The following is a 14532-nucleotide window of genomic DNA, read 5'->3' on the forward strand; positions in this document are numbered from 1 at the left end:
GATTGTTTTATTGTGGGGAAAATTGATTTTCCCCAAGAACAGATTAGGTCATTCCTGCCTTTGTTCATATTTGCTGTAATAATAACAACAATAAATGAACATGGTTTGAACAGTTATTATATGCCCGGCATTGTGCTAAGAGCTTTGCCTACATTTACCTTGTTCTCCCGAAAACCTATGATGGAGGTATTGTTAGTACTCACTCACTATGGAGTAGGAAAGTAAAGCCTAGAGAGCTCACTAAACTTACTCAGAGTCACACAGCTGGTGTGTGGCATACCCAGGTCAATCCGCCTCAATCCAATGTCAATACTTACACTACTGTGGTGCTATATGGCTTTCCCAGCATTGGCTATTTGCTCCTTTCTCCACCATTTCAAATGTTTTTCATCCTTCAAGGCCCATTTCAAGTTTCCTTCATTCACTTAACTGATGTTTTTGAGCACCTTCCACGTGTATTGTGTCCTAGTCCTTCATGGAGCTTTCCCTCACTGATTTCTACCTTTCATAAACACCTTTGAGTCTTTAAGGTAGGGAGCAAATCTTATTATGAATACATTTGTATTGTTCTCTAAATGTTTTTAGTGGTTTTATTTTGTTTTCTCTCCCCAAAGGTTTTAAACAACCTCCAGGTCAGGATCAAGTCTTCAAGGTCCCCATCTTCTCAACAGCACCCAACACAATGTTGGGCCGATGCTTCAGGAAGCCCCTAACTCAGCTCATCCAGTGGCTGCATTTTAAGGAAGAAGAAATGCATGTGTGGATCTGATAAGGTCTGAGTGATATCTGGAGAAGAAGATGCCCTATGAGTGACGATCAGCTCTGTTTATTACTTAAATCCACAGCAGCAAGCCAAGATAACTGTCGCAAAGTCTGTGGACAGAAGTTCATGAAGATCATTGCTTGACAGGTCAGGGTAAAGGTCTCTTTCTTTCAAAATATGTGAAGGGGCAGGAAACGTGTGCACCAGGTGTTTTGTGTTCATGGCTGCCTGGGAAAGATAATTCTGTCTGCTTGATAAGAACATTGTGCTCTACACATCAGGTTGTTTTTCCAGGAGCTATTTTCTGCCCATAAAAACGAGCATTGCTGGCTCTCAGCTTCTTTCCGCCAATCCCACGAACTATAAACAATAACAAAAGGTATCTTATATTTATACAAAGCTATCCTCAGAAAAGCTCAAGGACCTGAACGAAGCTTGTTTTCATATACAAGGGTTCTTATATAATCCCCAAGGGGGAAGGGAAGAGAGGGTGACAATTGAGTTAGGAATGTTGTCATTTCTAGTGAACAAAACAGAATAGTGAGGCCCTATGGCATGATACACTGATAGAGATGACCAGGACAGGAAGTTCGTCTTCCAATTTCCTGTCTGGAGTTCTGCACACTGGGCCACACTGCCTTGTCAGATATCTGAAAACCTGGAGGAGACGACTGGAGGGGAAAAATTGGGAGAGAAAGCCCAGCCATGTGAGAAGGGATGCTGCAGTCTCACTGCATTTTAATGCCTTGTTTTTACTGGTCAGGATCTGGCAGCTCCTAGAGTGTGTGTCCCTCTTGTCCTTGGTAGAACTGATTCTGGGGAGAATTTTCATCACCCTCATTAAGAGTTATAGCTGAATCATAGTAGATTTCATAGGTCTGGCTGGTGTAGAGAAAGAGCCATCTGAGCAAAGGGCATTCTGTAAATATTTATTTCAGGCTTGGATACAAAGATGAGTAAGGTATAAGCTCTGCCCTCAATAAGTGTATCGCCTAGCAGAAGAGACAGACACAGGATAAAAGAATCTACAGGTGCTGGATGAATGCAATAATGGGAAGGCAGTTACTTTTGACTTTGAATTTAAGTCAGGACCTCATGGCGCTAGGACGGGGGCATTTTGGCTGGAGTTGGAACAATAAGCAGGACTGGTTTTAAGGGTTGTCTTCTACAATGCATTAGAGCAGTAGCTCTGTATTAAAATCACCTGGGGATGTTTTAGAACATGCCCCCATCCCTAAATAATTGGATTAAATTACTCTGAGTGTAGCCTGGGCATTAGTATTGTTGAAGAGCCCCCAGGTGATTTTACTGTGCAGCCCAGATAGACAATCAGAAAACAGGCTGGGCTTCGGAATTTGGCAGCCTTGTTCTAGAGCCCTGTGACCTTGGGCAAGGCCCATTGTGGGGGCAGGGTGAGTCTTCCACAACTTCACTGTTTCCTCCAACTTCTCCCCACGCCTCTGAAGAAACTCTGCATGGGCGAGTCCCTCCTCTGTGGCAAACTTTCCTTGACTGAAGAACCCTGGGCTGGGAATCAGGAAAGTTGAGTTCCATCCCAGCTTTGCCACTGAGGTGCCTTATGGGTTTGCTGGGTCACATAAGAAGATAAAACAAAGACATTTAGGATTACTATTTACAAGACACTCAATGAGCTAGGCACTCAATGCATCTCTGGGCCTCAATTTCCCCATCTGTTGAGGTTTCTAGATGAGTATTTTTAGGTCATAGTGACCAGACCATGACCAGAATTATTTTAAAAGAGTGATACAAAACATAGCAGAAATGGACTATGACCAGAATTATTATTATTTATTTATTTATTTATTTTTGTGAGGAAGTTAGCCCTGAGCTAACATCTGTGCCAGTCTTCCTCTACTTTGTATATGGGATGCACAGCTAACAAGCAGAGCAGGTCCTTACCCGGGATCCAAACCTGCGAATCCTGGGCCGCCAAAGTGGAACACACAGAACTTTAACCACTCAGCCACTGGGCTGGCCCCAGAATTATTTTTAAAAAGAGATATAAACATAGTAGAAAAATGGAGTGCACTGCATAGGACAAGTATTGTGAAGTAAAATTTTTTTCTCAGTTATATATATTTATTATACAAATATTATATTTAGTATGTATTTACTGGGTCATGATGTAAAATACATCTGATGTTGTGGGTTGTAAGATAAAAAGTTTGAGAGTGCTCCCTTCAGCAGCACATAAACTAAAATTGGAAGGATGCAGAGCAGGTTACCGTGGCTCCTGTGCAAGTGTGACTTGCAAACTCATGAAGCATTCTATCTTTTTTTTTTATGTTATATGTTTTTTACCACAATTTAAAAAAAACAGCTTTGAGAAACATGGGGTTAGATGCTCTCTATGGTCCCCTTCCTTCTGCTCTGTAGCCCATGACTACCCCAGCCTACTAGAAACTCGCCTTTCTGTGACCTCCTTTGAATTATTACCATGTGATTCTGGCCCACCATTTACTTTTTTAAAGAGGGAGGCAGGATGGTGTAGTGGTTAAAAGTACCCTATTGAATTAGCTAGGTCTATGTCTGAGTTTACTTTCTTCTCTTATTAGTTGAATGACCTAGAAAATGTACCTGACCTCTCTCAGCCTTGTGTTCTCAAGGGGATAACACGTAGGATGCATGATGGTTACAGGATTAAATACGATGCTGTAGGTAGAACTCTTAGCACAAGCCACCTTGTTCACAGAAAGTGCTCAGCGTACGGCAGCAATTATTGTCTCACTTCCCGTTCTACCCAGATTTTAAGACACAGTCCACAATTTAGTGCCTGGCACATGCAAAATCATAAATACCTTATGCTTATTTGACTAGAAAAACAAGGCTTCCAGCCTCAAGCAGATCCTAATGCTGGCGGGCAGGCGTTCTCTGTTGGCATGCCCCATTACCCTACGAGACTCGGGAGGAGAGGCAGGGCCTTCTGTGTCCTCTACCCACACGTCCCCTTTGGCTTTTTTTCCCTGACATGGTCAGCTGGACCTGGGAAGGCAAGGCAGAAGGAGGCAGATCTGGCTATGATTTGCTTCAAAGATCAAAATGACCCTGACATTTCAGTGCCATCAGAATCAAGACAGATGGAAACTCAGGATCAGCTGTGTCACAAACTGGGCATCTACCTGAGAAGGTTACAGAAAGAAGCATAAGCCAAAGAAATAGAAAGAGCTGGTGGCCAGAACACTGAGAAACTGAGGGGTAAGATCCAGACATACACCAGGAATAAACAGCCATCTTCAAACAGTCAACAAATGAGCAACTCACCAGGTCCTAATTGCCTCGTAGGCTGGGAACCAAGGAATTGACTTGTAAATGATTAATTTCAGGAAATACCAACTAATCAATGACTAGGGCTTCTGTGTAATAGTTTCCCCAGATTTATAGGTGGTGATTGTGTGAATTGGATCATTGATTCTAGAATGAGATAAGCAGCAATATTGGTAACCTAATCTACTTACTCCAAGTAGCTACAAAGAAATTAGCTACCCTTAGTGGAAGCCAGCCCATTACTGAAGAGTGAAAAGAAGCCCATTCATCATGGCGGAGCCTCACACCAACCCGTCTCCCTGGAGCATTCAGCTATGCTGAGAAGATGTTGACGGAGAAGGGGATAATGATCCATAAGTAGATATATGGAAAAGGGGGTGCGAGTGGCTGAGGGAAACCTCGTGAGATCGCACAGGGAAAAAAATGGGCCTTAAAATGATAAAAACGGTAAAAGTACAATGTTACAAAGATTATACAGATAGTATTAGAAAGAATAGGACTGTTGAAAGTAGCACTCAATGCTAGTGTGTTTTTTTCTGGAAGAAAACTTAGTTTGAAATTGTATGGTGAAAAAGAAAAGAAAACGTATGTGAATAAGGTAGCCCCACCTAAAAAAATGTTGCTAACACAATGGTTTTTCAGGAAAGAAAAGGCAAGGATGCCTGGAAATAGCTGCATCTAATCAGCCCCCATCCCAAGCAATCAACTGAAGTCCAGGAAATTCCATATGTAACCAGAAGAATAGACATCCTGGAGCATTTTGCCACAGTTAAGATTAGCGGAAACAGACCCCCATCAGCGCTAGTAACAAAGAAAAATTAAAGGTGAAGAAACTGCTGAGGCTCCCTGTGCCTCTCTTCTGGGAAGGTGCTCATGGGGGTGAGAAGGATGGGAATTAGGACAGAGGCAGTTGCCGTGGCTATGCTGACAGCCCTCTGTTCTGAGACCAGTCCTTCAACAGCAACGCAGACCGTTGTATTTTCTCCAGGGAAAACAATGCAAACAGTGACTAGGGCTCAGCGTGTCCTCCTGACATACCCTAACAATCCTTAAAAAGGTTTGTTAACATAGCAATGGTTTATGTTTAGCACTTTTTGGAGCTTAATTCCCTACTGAAGGTCATAAAGATATTCTACTGTATTTTCGCCTAAAAGATTTAAAATTTGCCCTTTCACAATGAATTCCTCCCTCTCTATGAAATTGAAAGACACAAAAAGCACAAGCCAAAAAGGAAAAGATGAATACATTTCACTTCATTAAAATGAATAACTTCCACTTACCGAAAATATCATAAAGAGAGCAAAAAGATAAGCCACCAACTTGGAGAAAATATTTTTAAAAATTATTTATTATTTATTAAGTTTATTTATTGCAGTGACATTGGTCTATAACATTATATAAATTTCAGGGGTACATCATTATATTTCGATTCCTGTAGATTACATCATGTTCACCACCCAAAGACTGATTACAATCCATCACCACACACGTGTGTCTAATCGCCCCTTTTGCCTCCTCCCTCCCCCCTTCCCCTCTGGTAACCACCAATCCAGTCTCCGTCTCTATGTGATTGTTTGTTGTTGTTTTTATCTTCTACTTATGAGTGAGATCATATGGCATTTGACTTAGAGAAAATCTTGACACCAAATCTGACAAAGGACTAGGACCCAGAATATATGTAAGAATATCTACAACCCATCAGAAAATGTCAAAAAAACATAAGGTAATTCACAAAGGAAATATAAATGACTATTCAGTATAATTAAAAGATTCTCAACTTTGTTGGTAATCAGGGAAATGCAAATTACAATCATAATGAGATATTATTTTACAAGGTTTTGTCTACATGGACAAAATTATGAAGTCTGACAATACCAAATGTTGGTGAAGATGTGGAAAAACAGAATCTTATGTGCTAATGTTGGGCTTAAAATGATACGGTTTCTTTGGAAAACAACTTGGCACTGTCTAGCACAGGGAAAGATTACATTTCTATGGTCCGGGAATTCCACTCCTAGGTGTGTACCCTAGAGAAACTCTTGCATATGTGTTCTAGGAGACATGTATAAGACTGTTAATAGAAGCACTATTCAAATTAGCAAAAACACAAGCAAAGCTGAGCAAATATTGTTTGGGGATACCTACACTGTAGTCAACAATTGTTAAAAAGCAAGGGTATGATAAACACAAAATTCAGGAAAGCGGTTATGTTTGAGGGGAAGGCAGGAGGATAGGAGTTGGGGAAGAGGACACAGCTACTTTCAATCGTATTGCTAACGTTCAGATTCTTCAGTTGGCCAGTGGTTTATATATATTGCACTTATTCCGTTGTAGGCACAGAATATTACATAATAAATTGCTTTTAATTTGTAAAAACAATGGGTGAACATAGAACAAAAATCTCTAATGGCTCAGTGCCAAGGAAAACAAGAGATCTTGGTAACTTCAGTCTCACTAAATAGGAGGGGAAGGGTCATTCGTGAAGTGGCGGATTGCTCTCTGTGGGGGAAGGTCTGCATAATGTGCGTGCCCCCTGAGGTCTTCCCAGCTGGCCTAGTGATCAGAACCTGTGCCCATGGTTACACCCTATTACTCAGGTTGGCAAGTGGCCTGAGTGGGTACGTGGTGATCAGTTATGGAAAAGGCATGCTACTTAGTATATGAATGTTGTATGTGGTGAGATCCATCTTAGATGATTTTCCACGCAGAAAACTGAGGGCTGTTCTGGGGCAAGGCCTTTTGGTCTAATACTGGGGTTACTCTACTTTCTACCTTGGTTGGGTAAATTTGACACTGAAGCAAGGCTGTTTTCTCATTGGTTAGCATTTTAAATTGTAATTCTAAAGACTCATACTTGGGTCTTGACACTGTTAGACTTTGTAACCCTAGCACCACTCATGTAACCACAACCCTTTTTTATTGCTATTTATATCTTAAATATATTTGGGTCTTACTCTCCCAAAAAGATTATAAAGTTAACGTTTATAATTAGCTAAAATGGCAGGATTTTCTAAAGCCCTGTTTTGTTCATCCTTGATGCCAAAAACTTGGCAAAATAAGTGCTTAATTGGTTTTTTATTTTGAAAAATTATAAATTCACAGGAAGTTGCAAAAATAGTACAGAGAGGTTCCATGAACCCATCACTCAATTTCCCCAATGATCATATCTTATGTAACCATGGGACAATGTCAAAACTAGGAAACTGACATTGGTATAATGTATGCATATAGTTCTGTGCCATTTTATCACGTACAGATTCCTGGAACCACCACCAAAGTCAAGATATGGAACTATTCCATCACCACAACCGTCTCCCTTGATAGTCATCCCCAGCTCTCTCTGCCATCATCCCTAACTCCTGGAATCTGCTTTTCATCTTTATAATTTTGTCATTCTGAGGATGTTATCTAAACAGAATTATATGTTATATGAACTTTTGAGATTGGCTCTTTTCACTCAGCAAAATGCCTTTGAGCATAGAGTTAGGTCATGTTTTTTTAAGCCCCTCTGCCAACCTCTGTCTTTTCATTGGTGCATTAAGACCATTTACATTTAATGCAATTATCGATATGTTAGGGGTTAAGTATGTCATTTTATTTTATGTTTTCAGTCTATTTTCTTTCTGTTGTTCAGATAGGGTAATTTCTATTGTTCTATCTTCAAACTCACTGATTCTTTCTTCTGTCCTCTCTATTCTTTTGTTGAGCCCATCTAATGAGTTTTTTAATTTAAATTATTATTTTTCAGTTCTAAAATTTCCACTTGACTATTTTTTATATCTTTTGTTTCTTTACTGACACTTTCTATTTTTTCATTTGTTTCAAGTATGTTTGTAATTGTTTGCTGAAGCATTTTTGTGATAGCTGCTTTAAAATCCCTGTCAGATTATGTCAACATTTATGTCATTTCTGTTTTGGCATTTGTTGATTGTATTTTCTCATTCGAGTTGAGATTTTCCTGCTGGAAATACTGTGCTGGTGGGGGAAAGTGGGCATTGTCTCATCGCTGTCAGGTGAGGAGAAGACCCAGTTTCCCTTATCTCAGCCTCTGTGGACACTGAGAGGCATGGTATCTCATTATTGCTGGGTGGGGGTAGGAGACCAGGCTCCTCGCTAGGCCTCCACTGGCACGAGTTGGCTGGGAGGGGAAGGGGCACCTCCATACTGCCCCCATGTGGCCTCACTGACATTGTGGAAAGGGACTCATTATCACTGGGTGGAAGTGAAAGTCCGGAATCTTTACTAGGCATCCTCAACGTTATCCTAGTGGAAAGGAGAGGAATGTACCCCATTACCACCAGGTGGGGTAGAAGTCTAGGCTCGCTATGTGGTCTCCGGTAACACTGAGGGGTGCATGCTTCTTATTTCTGAGAGGGAAAGTCTAAGCTTCCCACTTGTTCTTCTCTGACACCACCCCAGCAGGGGATGGGGTGCCTCATTATAGTTGGGTGAGGATAGAAGCCTAAGCTTTCCACTTGGCCATGGTGATGAGGGTGGGGCCACACTTTTTTCCAACTTCTCTGTACTATTTTTGCAACTTCCTGTGAATTTATAATTTTTCAAAATAAAAAACCTATTAAGCACTTATTTTGCCAAGTTTTTGGCATCAAGGACGAACAAAACAGGGCTTTAGAAAATAGTTACTTGCCTGGAGTATGGAAGTTATTGTCTACAAGTTTTCTGTCTTGCTAGGCTGTCCATTTCCTGGGTCTTTGTAAAGAGAACAGACTTTGGGAGGATTTTTTTTTTTTGGTCTGTGCCCATTGGTACTTCCTGGTTGTCAGCTTCAACAGCATCCAGTCTGGGATATATGAAGAAAAAGAAAACCCAGGGAATTTACCACTGTGTCATCCTTTGGGTCACGAGGTCCCTAGACATTCTGCCTTCTTCTTTCTAATGTTCAAGTCTTCTTATATTTCTTTTATATATAATGTGCAGGAATTTAACTCTACTTAGTGTGAGTAATAGAGAGAACTGTGTTTATTCCATCTTGTCCTGGAACCAGAACAGTTAATAGGTTTTAATTGAATGGATTGGTGAATCTCTGCCCTTCTTCTTTTTCTCTATTTTTCATTGTTCACAGAATGGGAATAAACACACAATATGTACTAGAATAGCTTGGGAGAAGCAGAGGGTCATATTTACAGACGTGGTAAAGAAGTTGATAGAACATAGCTGTCTCCATCCGTGATAAAAATAACCACATCTTATTTGTTTCTTTAAACCATCTATTACAAGGGAAGGCTCAATAACAGCTAGATCTCTGTTGAGAAGTCCCATGTCATTAGAAGTCCTAATCCCCTACATGTAATTGGCACATTACATAAACAGCACAGGTACTTGTGCTAGTCACTGGGGATACAGCAGTAAGTATAACTTGGTGTTTTGATAGTTGGCAATAACGTGATGTGGTACAGTCTTCGTTTATCATAACGGATACCCAGTGGGCTTTTTCAATCTGGAAACTACTTCTTGTAGTTCTAGGAAATTTTCTTGTTTTCTTTCTTTCCCTCCTTTTCTTCTGTTTGCTCTTTTGGAACTTCTATTTGTAGGATATTGGACCTACTCTTTTGATTTTCTAATAGTTCTTATCTTTTTCATTCTCTTTGGTTCTTTAATCTTTCTTTATCTTCTCTCTCATATTTTATACCTTTGTGTCTTTTGAAAGATTTTTCTCAATTTTATTTTTCAGATGTTTTCTTAATTTTTTATTTCAGCTGTCCTATTTTTAATTTCCAAGATGCATTTCCTCTCTTATACTATCTTTGTCTGGTTTGGGTACTGAGTTATAATATACCTCACGAAATGAGGTGAGTAGTTTTCGTTCTTTTTCTGTTTTCTAAAAGAGTTTCTGTAAGATGAGAATTATCTGTTCTTTGAATGTTGGTAGAATGCTCAGGTAAAATTTCCAAGGATGGATGTTTACTTTGTGGAGATATTTAAAATTATTGATTTTATTTCTTTAATAAATGTAGGATTATTCAGGTTATCTGTGTCTTCTGGAGTTAGTTTTTGTCATTTTTTTCTTAAAATTTGTTCATATTATCTACCTTTTCAAATTTACTTATTATTAATATTCACTTATCATGTCAATCTATTCTGCACTGGTAATTATGTTCACTTAATTATGCCAAACATGTTTAGTTTATCCCTTTTCTTTTTGTCTCTCCTCAATCTAGTCAGAGGTTTGTGAATTTATTGGTCTTTTCAAAGAGCCAACTTTTGCTTTGGTGATTTTCTCTAATTTATCTGCTATTTCATTAGCATTTATATTTACTACTTCATTCTTTCTACTTTATATATTTTCTGTTGTTTTATTACTACATTCTTAGGTTATATATTTAGCTTGTTAATTTTTCAGATTTTCTTTTTAGAAAAAAATTTAAGTTTCCAAATTTCCCTCTAAGTATTACTTTAGCTGCATCAGACATTTTCATTATCTTTACATTCTAAGTATTTAAAAATTTCCTTTGTGGTTTCTTCTTTGACTGAAGTTATTTAGAAACATGTTTTTAAATTAAAAAAAAAGATTTGGTAATTATATTTTTGTTGTTGATTTCTAACACAGTTTCATTTTAGCCAGATAATTTGTTTTGTACAAATTCTGATTCCTTGAAATTTGTTGATACTTGTTTTATGGCCTTACACATGGTCAATTTTCGTATGTGTTCTGTGTATGTTTGAAAATAATGTCAATTTACCAAAATATAGATGTATTGTTCTATACATGTCCCTTAGATCAAGCTTGTCAATTATATTGCTCAAGTTCATATTCTTACTGGTTCTTTTGTCTACCTGGTCTCTCAGTTACTGAGGGAGATACATTAAAATTTCTCACTATGATAATAGATTAGTCAATTTTATAATTGTTATACGTTGTTAACTTTAATTTTTAAAAAATTATGTAGTGATTCTTTATCTTTGATAATGTTTTGTGTCTTTAAGTTGATTTTGTCTGATGTCAATTTAGCATTTAATATTTGCGTGATAATATTCTTTCATCCTTTTACTGTCAATGTTCTTCTCTCTCTAACTTTTAGTTAGGTCTCTTGTAAATAACATATAGGTGAATTTGTTTCTTTTTCCAGTCTGGCAGTCTTTGCTTTTTACCTGGAGAGTGTGTGTATTTACGTTTATTGTGATTACTAGCCTGTTTGGATTTATTTTGCTATTTGTGTTGTGTTTTCTGTTTGTCTTTTTATATTGTCTTTTTATATGTTTCTTTTTTAATTACTTTCCTTTATATTGAGTTTGGTTTTTTCTCATTTTCATTTTCCTCTCAAATAGTTGGAAATTGTATCTCTATTTTTATTTTTAAATGATTCCCTAGAAATCCTAGAATGCATTTTAATTTAGCAAAGTCTAAAGTTAATTCATTCATTTATTCTTTTCTAAGATAATATAAACAACTTAAAACGCTTTAACTTTGATCATCTCATCCCAACTTATGAGTATTTGCTATGACTAACCAATATTTAGTTCTTCTAGTCACTAACGTGTCAAAGTAAAATGTTGTTTTAGATTCACCCAGTTATTTAATGTTTTCTTGGATCATCATTTTCTTTTTGCATCTCAGATTTCTTGGGACTCATTATGCGTTTTTCTGGAGCACATCTCTTAGAAATTCCTTTTGAAAGGGTCTCTCAAATTTTCTTTTCTGAAAATATCTTAATTTTACTCATGTTCTTGAAAGACAACCTCTATGATAATATCATTCTAGTTTTATGGTTATCTCCTCTCTGTTTTAAAAAAATCCCATGATATTCTGACCTTCATTTTGGCTATTGGGAAATCAGATGTCAGTCTAATTTGTTCATTTATCAGTAATCTGTCTTTTTATCTGGCTGTTTTTAACTTTTTTTTTTTCATTTTCTTTTCTTCTCTTTTCTTCCTTTTCTCCCTCCCTCCCTCCTCTTCTTTTCCTTATTTCTTTTCTTTTCTTTTCTTTTCTTCCTTCTTTCCTTCCTTCCTTTCTTTCTTTCTCTCTCTGTCTCTCTTTCTCTCTCCCCCCTCTTTCTTTCTCTTCCTTCCATTCTTTCCCTTCCTTCCTTCTTTCTTTCCTTCTTTCCTCCCTCCCTCCTGTCCTTCTTTATTTCCTTTTTTTGGGTGTTCTGTAGTATCATTACAAAGTATCTATCTAGTCTTGTACTTTTAAAAATTTATTCTGCTTGGGATTCACTGGGGTTCTTAAATCTGAACATTTCTGTCTTTTGTAAATTCATGAAAATTCTCAGTCAACATCTCTTTGAATATTGCTTTCTTCTACATTTTCTCTATCTCTTTCTTCTACTCTGATTAGATATATGCTAGCTATCTTAATTATGGTCTCCATGTCTTCTTTTCCAAATATACGTGTTCATTTTTATTTTATTTTTTTAAGGATTGATAGCTTAAAACTTGTGTCTCTCTGTTAGTTTTATAAATATGTTCAAAATATTTTGATTAAGAGCATTTTAATCACAAAACCAGCATATGTTACTGCAAATTCAGTCACAATATTGCTCAATGGAAACAAGAGCTACAATACCTGGACTCTTATCTTGAATATATTTGGTGCACACTTCTTGAACTGTCTCAGCATCTACAGCATCAATTGCTGCTTTAAGCTCAGGGATAGGAATTCTTCTATTATAGTATCACATTTGCCTTCCAATATCTTCACAAACTGGACTTGAACCATAGAGTTGCAACAACATGTTTGTTTTTAGAAGAGTTGTGGCTCGTGCAATTTTACTTTCAGTGACACACAGAGTCACATCTATTCTTTTTGAACAAGATGTAGCATGTCTGCAACAATGAGTGGTTCAAAACTCATATAGATTTCCCACAATCCTGTATCTGTGTAGGACATGTTGCGACTGAAAGCCATGGCAGAGGTTGCCATGACAGATAAGCTGGGCCAGCTTGCTAGATAAATTCATTCCTCTTCTGAAATGACAATCTTAGTTGCCAATCGATGTGTTTGCAACTATGACAGAGATTGTATCTGGATGTGCCCAACCAAGAGCTTACACAGTTCTTGAAAGATGTGAAGATGTGCCAAAGGCATCTTGTCATCCCTCATGCAAATCTCAAGTTCCTCGTTGTAAATTGGCTTTGACTTCCTGCATCTCTCTAAGGATTACTCCATACTTATCTTCAATATCTGCTTCTCCTGATGAACTGTTTTGTATTGTATCAGTGAGAATTTCTACAGCTCTTGGCAAATCCAGAGAATTCTTTGGCATAATATATGGCCGGCTTTCTGGAGGTATAGGCATTGAAATAAGCATCCATGTTTTCATTTTCAAGTTCCAGATCTAATTTGTATCTATTTTTGTTGACCTTGAAATCCATATGTTCCAGAGAATGAGCTGTTTCCTTCTTCTTCTTATTTTCTTGTCAATTCCCAGCATCAATCCAGAGCCCAATTGTGTATGTTGACAACCTAGTCTTCAAAGCCCAGTCTGAGTCCATTTTCCAAACATGTTGCTCCTGTTTTAGGAACATTCAGAACAACTTGTGTAGTGGCATGTGTATCTTTTAATTTGTTCTCTCCAAATTATAACGACAGACCAGCACTTCTAATCAAGAGTCTCTCAGTGAAACCCCAGAGCCACCACCACACCATGGGAAACAGCATGGCATGGACCTCTCCTCTCCATTCTTAAAAAAATTTTTTTTTTTGTGAGGAAGATTGGCCCTGAGCTAACATCTGTTGCCAATCCTCCTCTTTTTGCTTGAGGAAGATTGTTGCTGAGCTAACATCTATGCTAATCTTCCTCTATTCTATGTGGTATGCTGCCATAGTGTGGCTTGACAAGCAGTGCTAGGTCCATGCCTGGGATCTAAACTTGCAAATCCCAGGGTGCTGAAGTGGAGCGTGTGAACTTCACGACTATGCCACCAGGTAGGCCCCTCCTCTCCATGTCTTTTAACTTCTGTTTTATTTTTTTCAACTTCCTTTTCCCTCTGCTGCATATTGAGTAACTCTTGAGTTCTTTCTTCCAGTTCATTAATTCTCTCTTCTACTTTATCTAATGCTGTGTCCATCTCCTGAGCTTCTTGTTTCATTTGTTATACTTTTTTTCATCCAGAAGTTCTATTTGGTTCTTTTTTCAAAACCACCTGATCATATTTTGAAGTTTTTGGTACTTTGTTACTTTTGTTTGTTACTTCTACTTTTTCTCACTCAAATGACTTAGTTCCTCTTGTGTTGTATAATTTTTATATTGTAGTGAGTTTATAATGACCTGAGGGAACCATTTGAGGCCTTCATTTAAGATATATTTATCCAGGAAGGCATTACTAATCTTGAATCATTTTAAATTAAGTTCTAAAGTTACATTTTTGTGGACCACATAGGTAGTGTGAATTCTAGATTCTGGCTCTAAATGAGGACCACTTGTGAAGAGGAATCTTCAAGGTATATTCTACCCAGAGCCAAGGTTGAGATATCAGATCTTCTTTACTATTTTCCTTTGTGGGATAGAGTTCCTTCTTTT

General features: G+C 37.9%; 1 non-coding gene and 1 pseudogene across 1 annotated transcript; one reads left to right on the plus strand and one right to left on the minus strand.

Annotated features, from left to right (window-relative positions):
- The first annotated feature begins 2955 nt into the window (after positions 1 to 2955).
- Positions 2956 to 3062, plus strand: LOC124237702 (U6 spliceosomal RNA). The gene has a single exon (XR_006888089.1). It is a non-coding gene; the product is annotated as a U6 spliceosomal RNA (small nuclear RNA).
- Positions 3063 to 12534: 9472 nt separating this feature from the next.
- LOC124236832 (mitochondrial-processing peptidase subunit beta-like) lies at positions 12535 to 13658 on the minus strand (annotated as a pseudogene).
- Positions 13659 to 14532: the final 874 nt, after the last annotated feature.

Source organism: Equus quagga, chromosome 3 (genome assembly GCF_021613505.1).
Source record: "Equus quagga isolate Etosha38 chromosome 3, UCLA_HA_Equagga_1.0, whole genome shotgun sequence".
NCBI classification, from domain to species: Eukaryota; Metazoa; Chordata; class Mammalia; order Perissodactyla; family Equidae; genus Equus; species Equus quagga.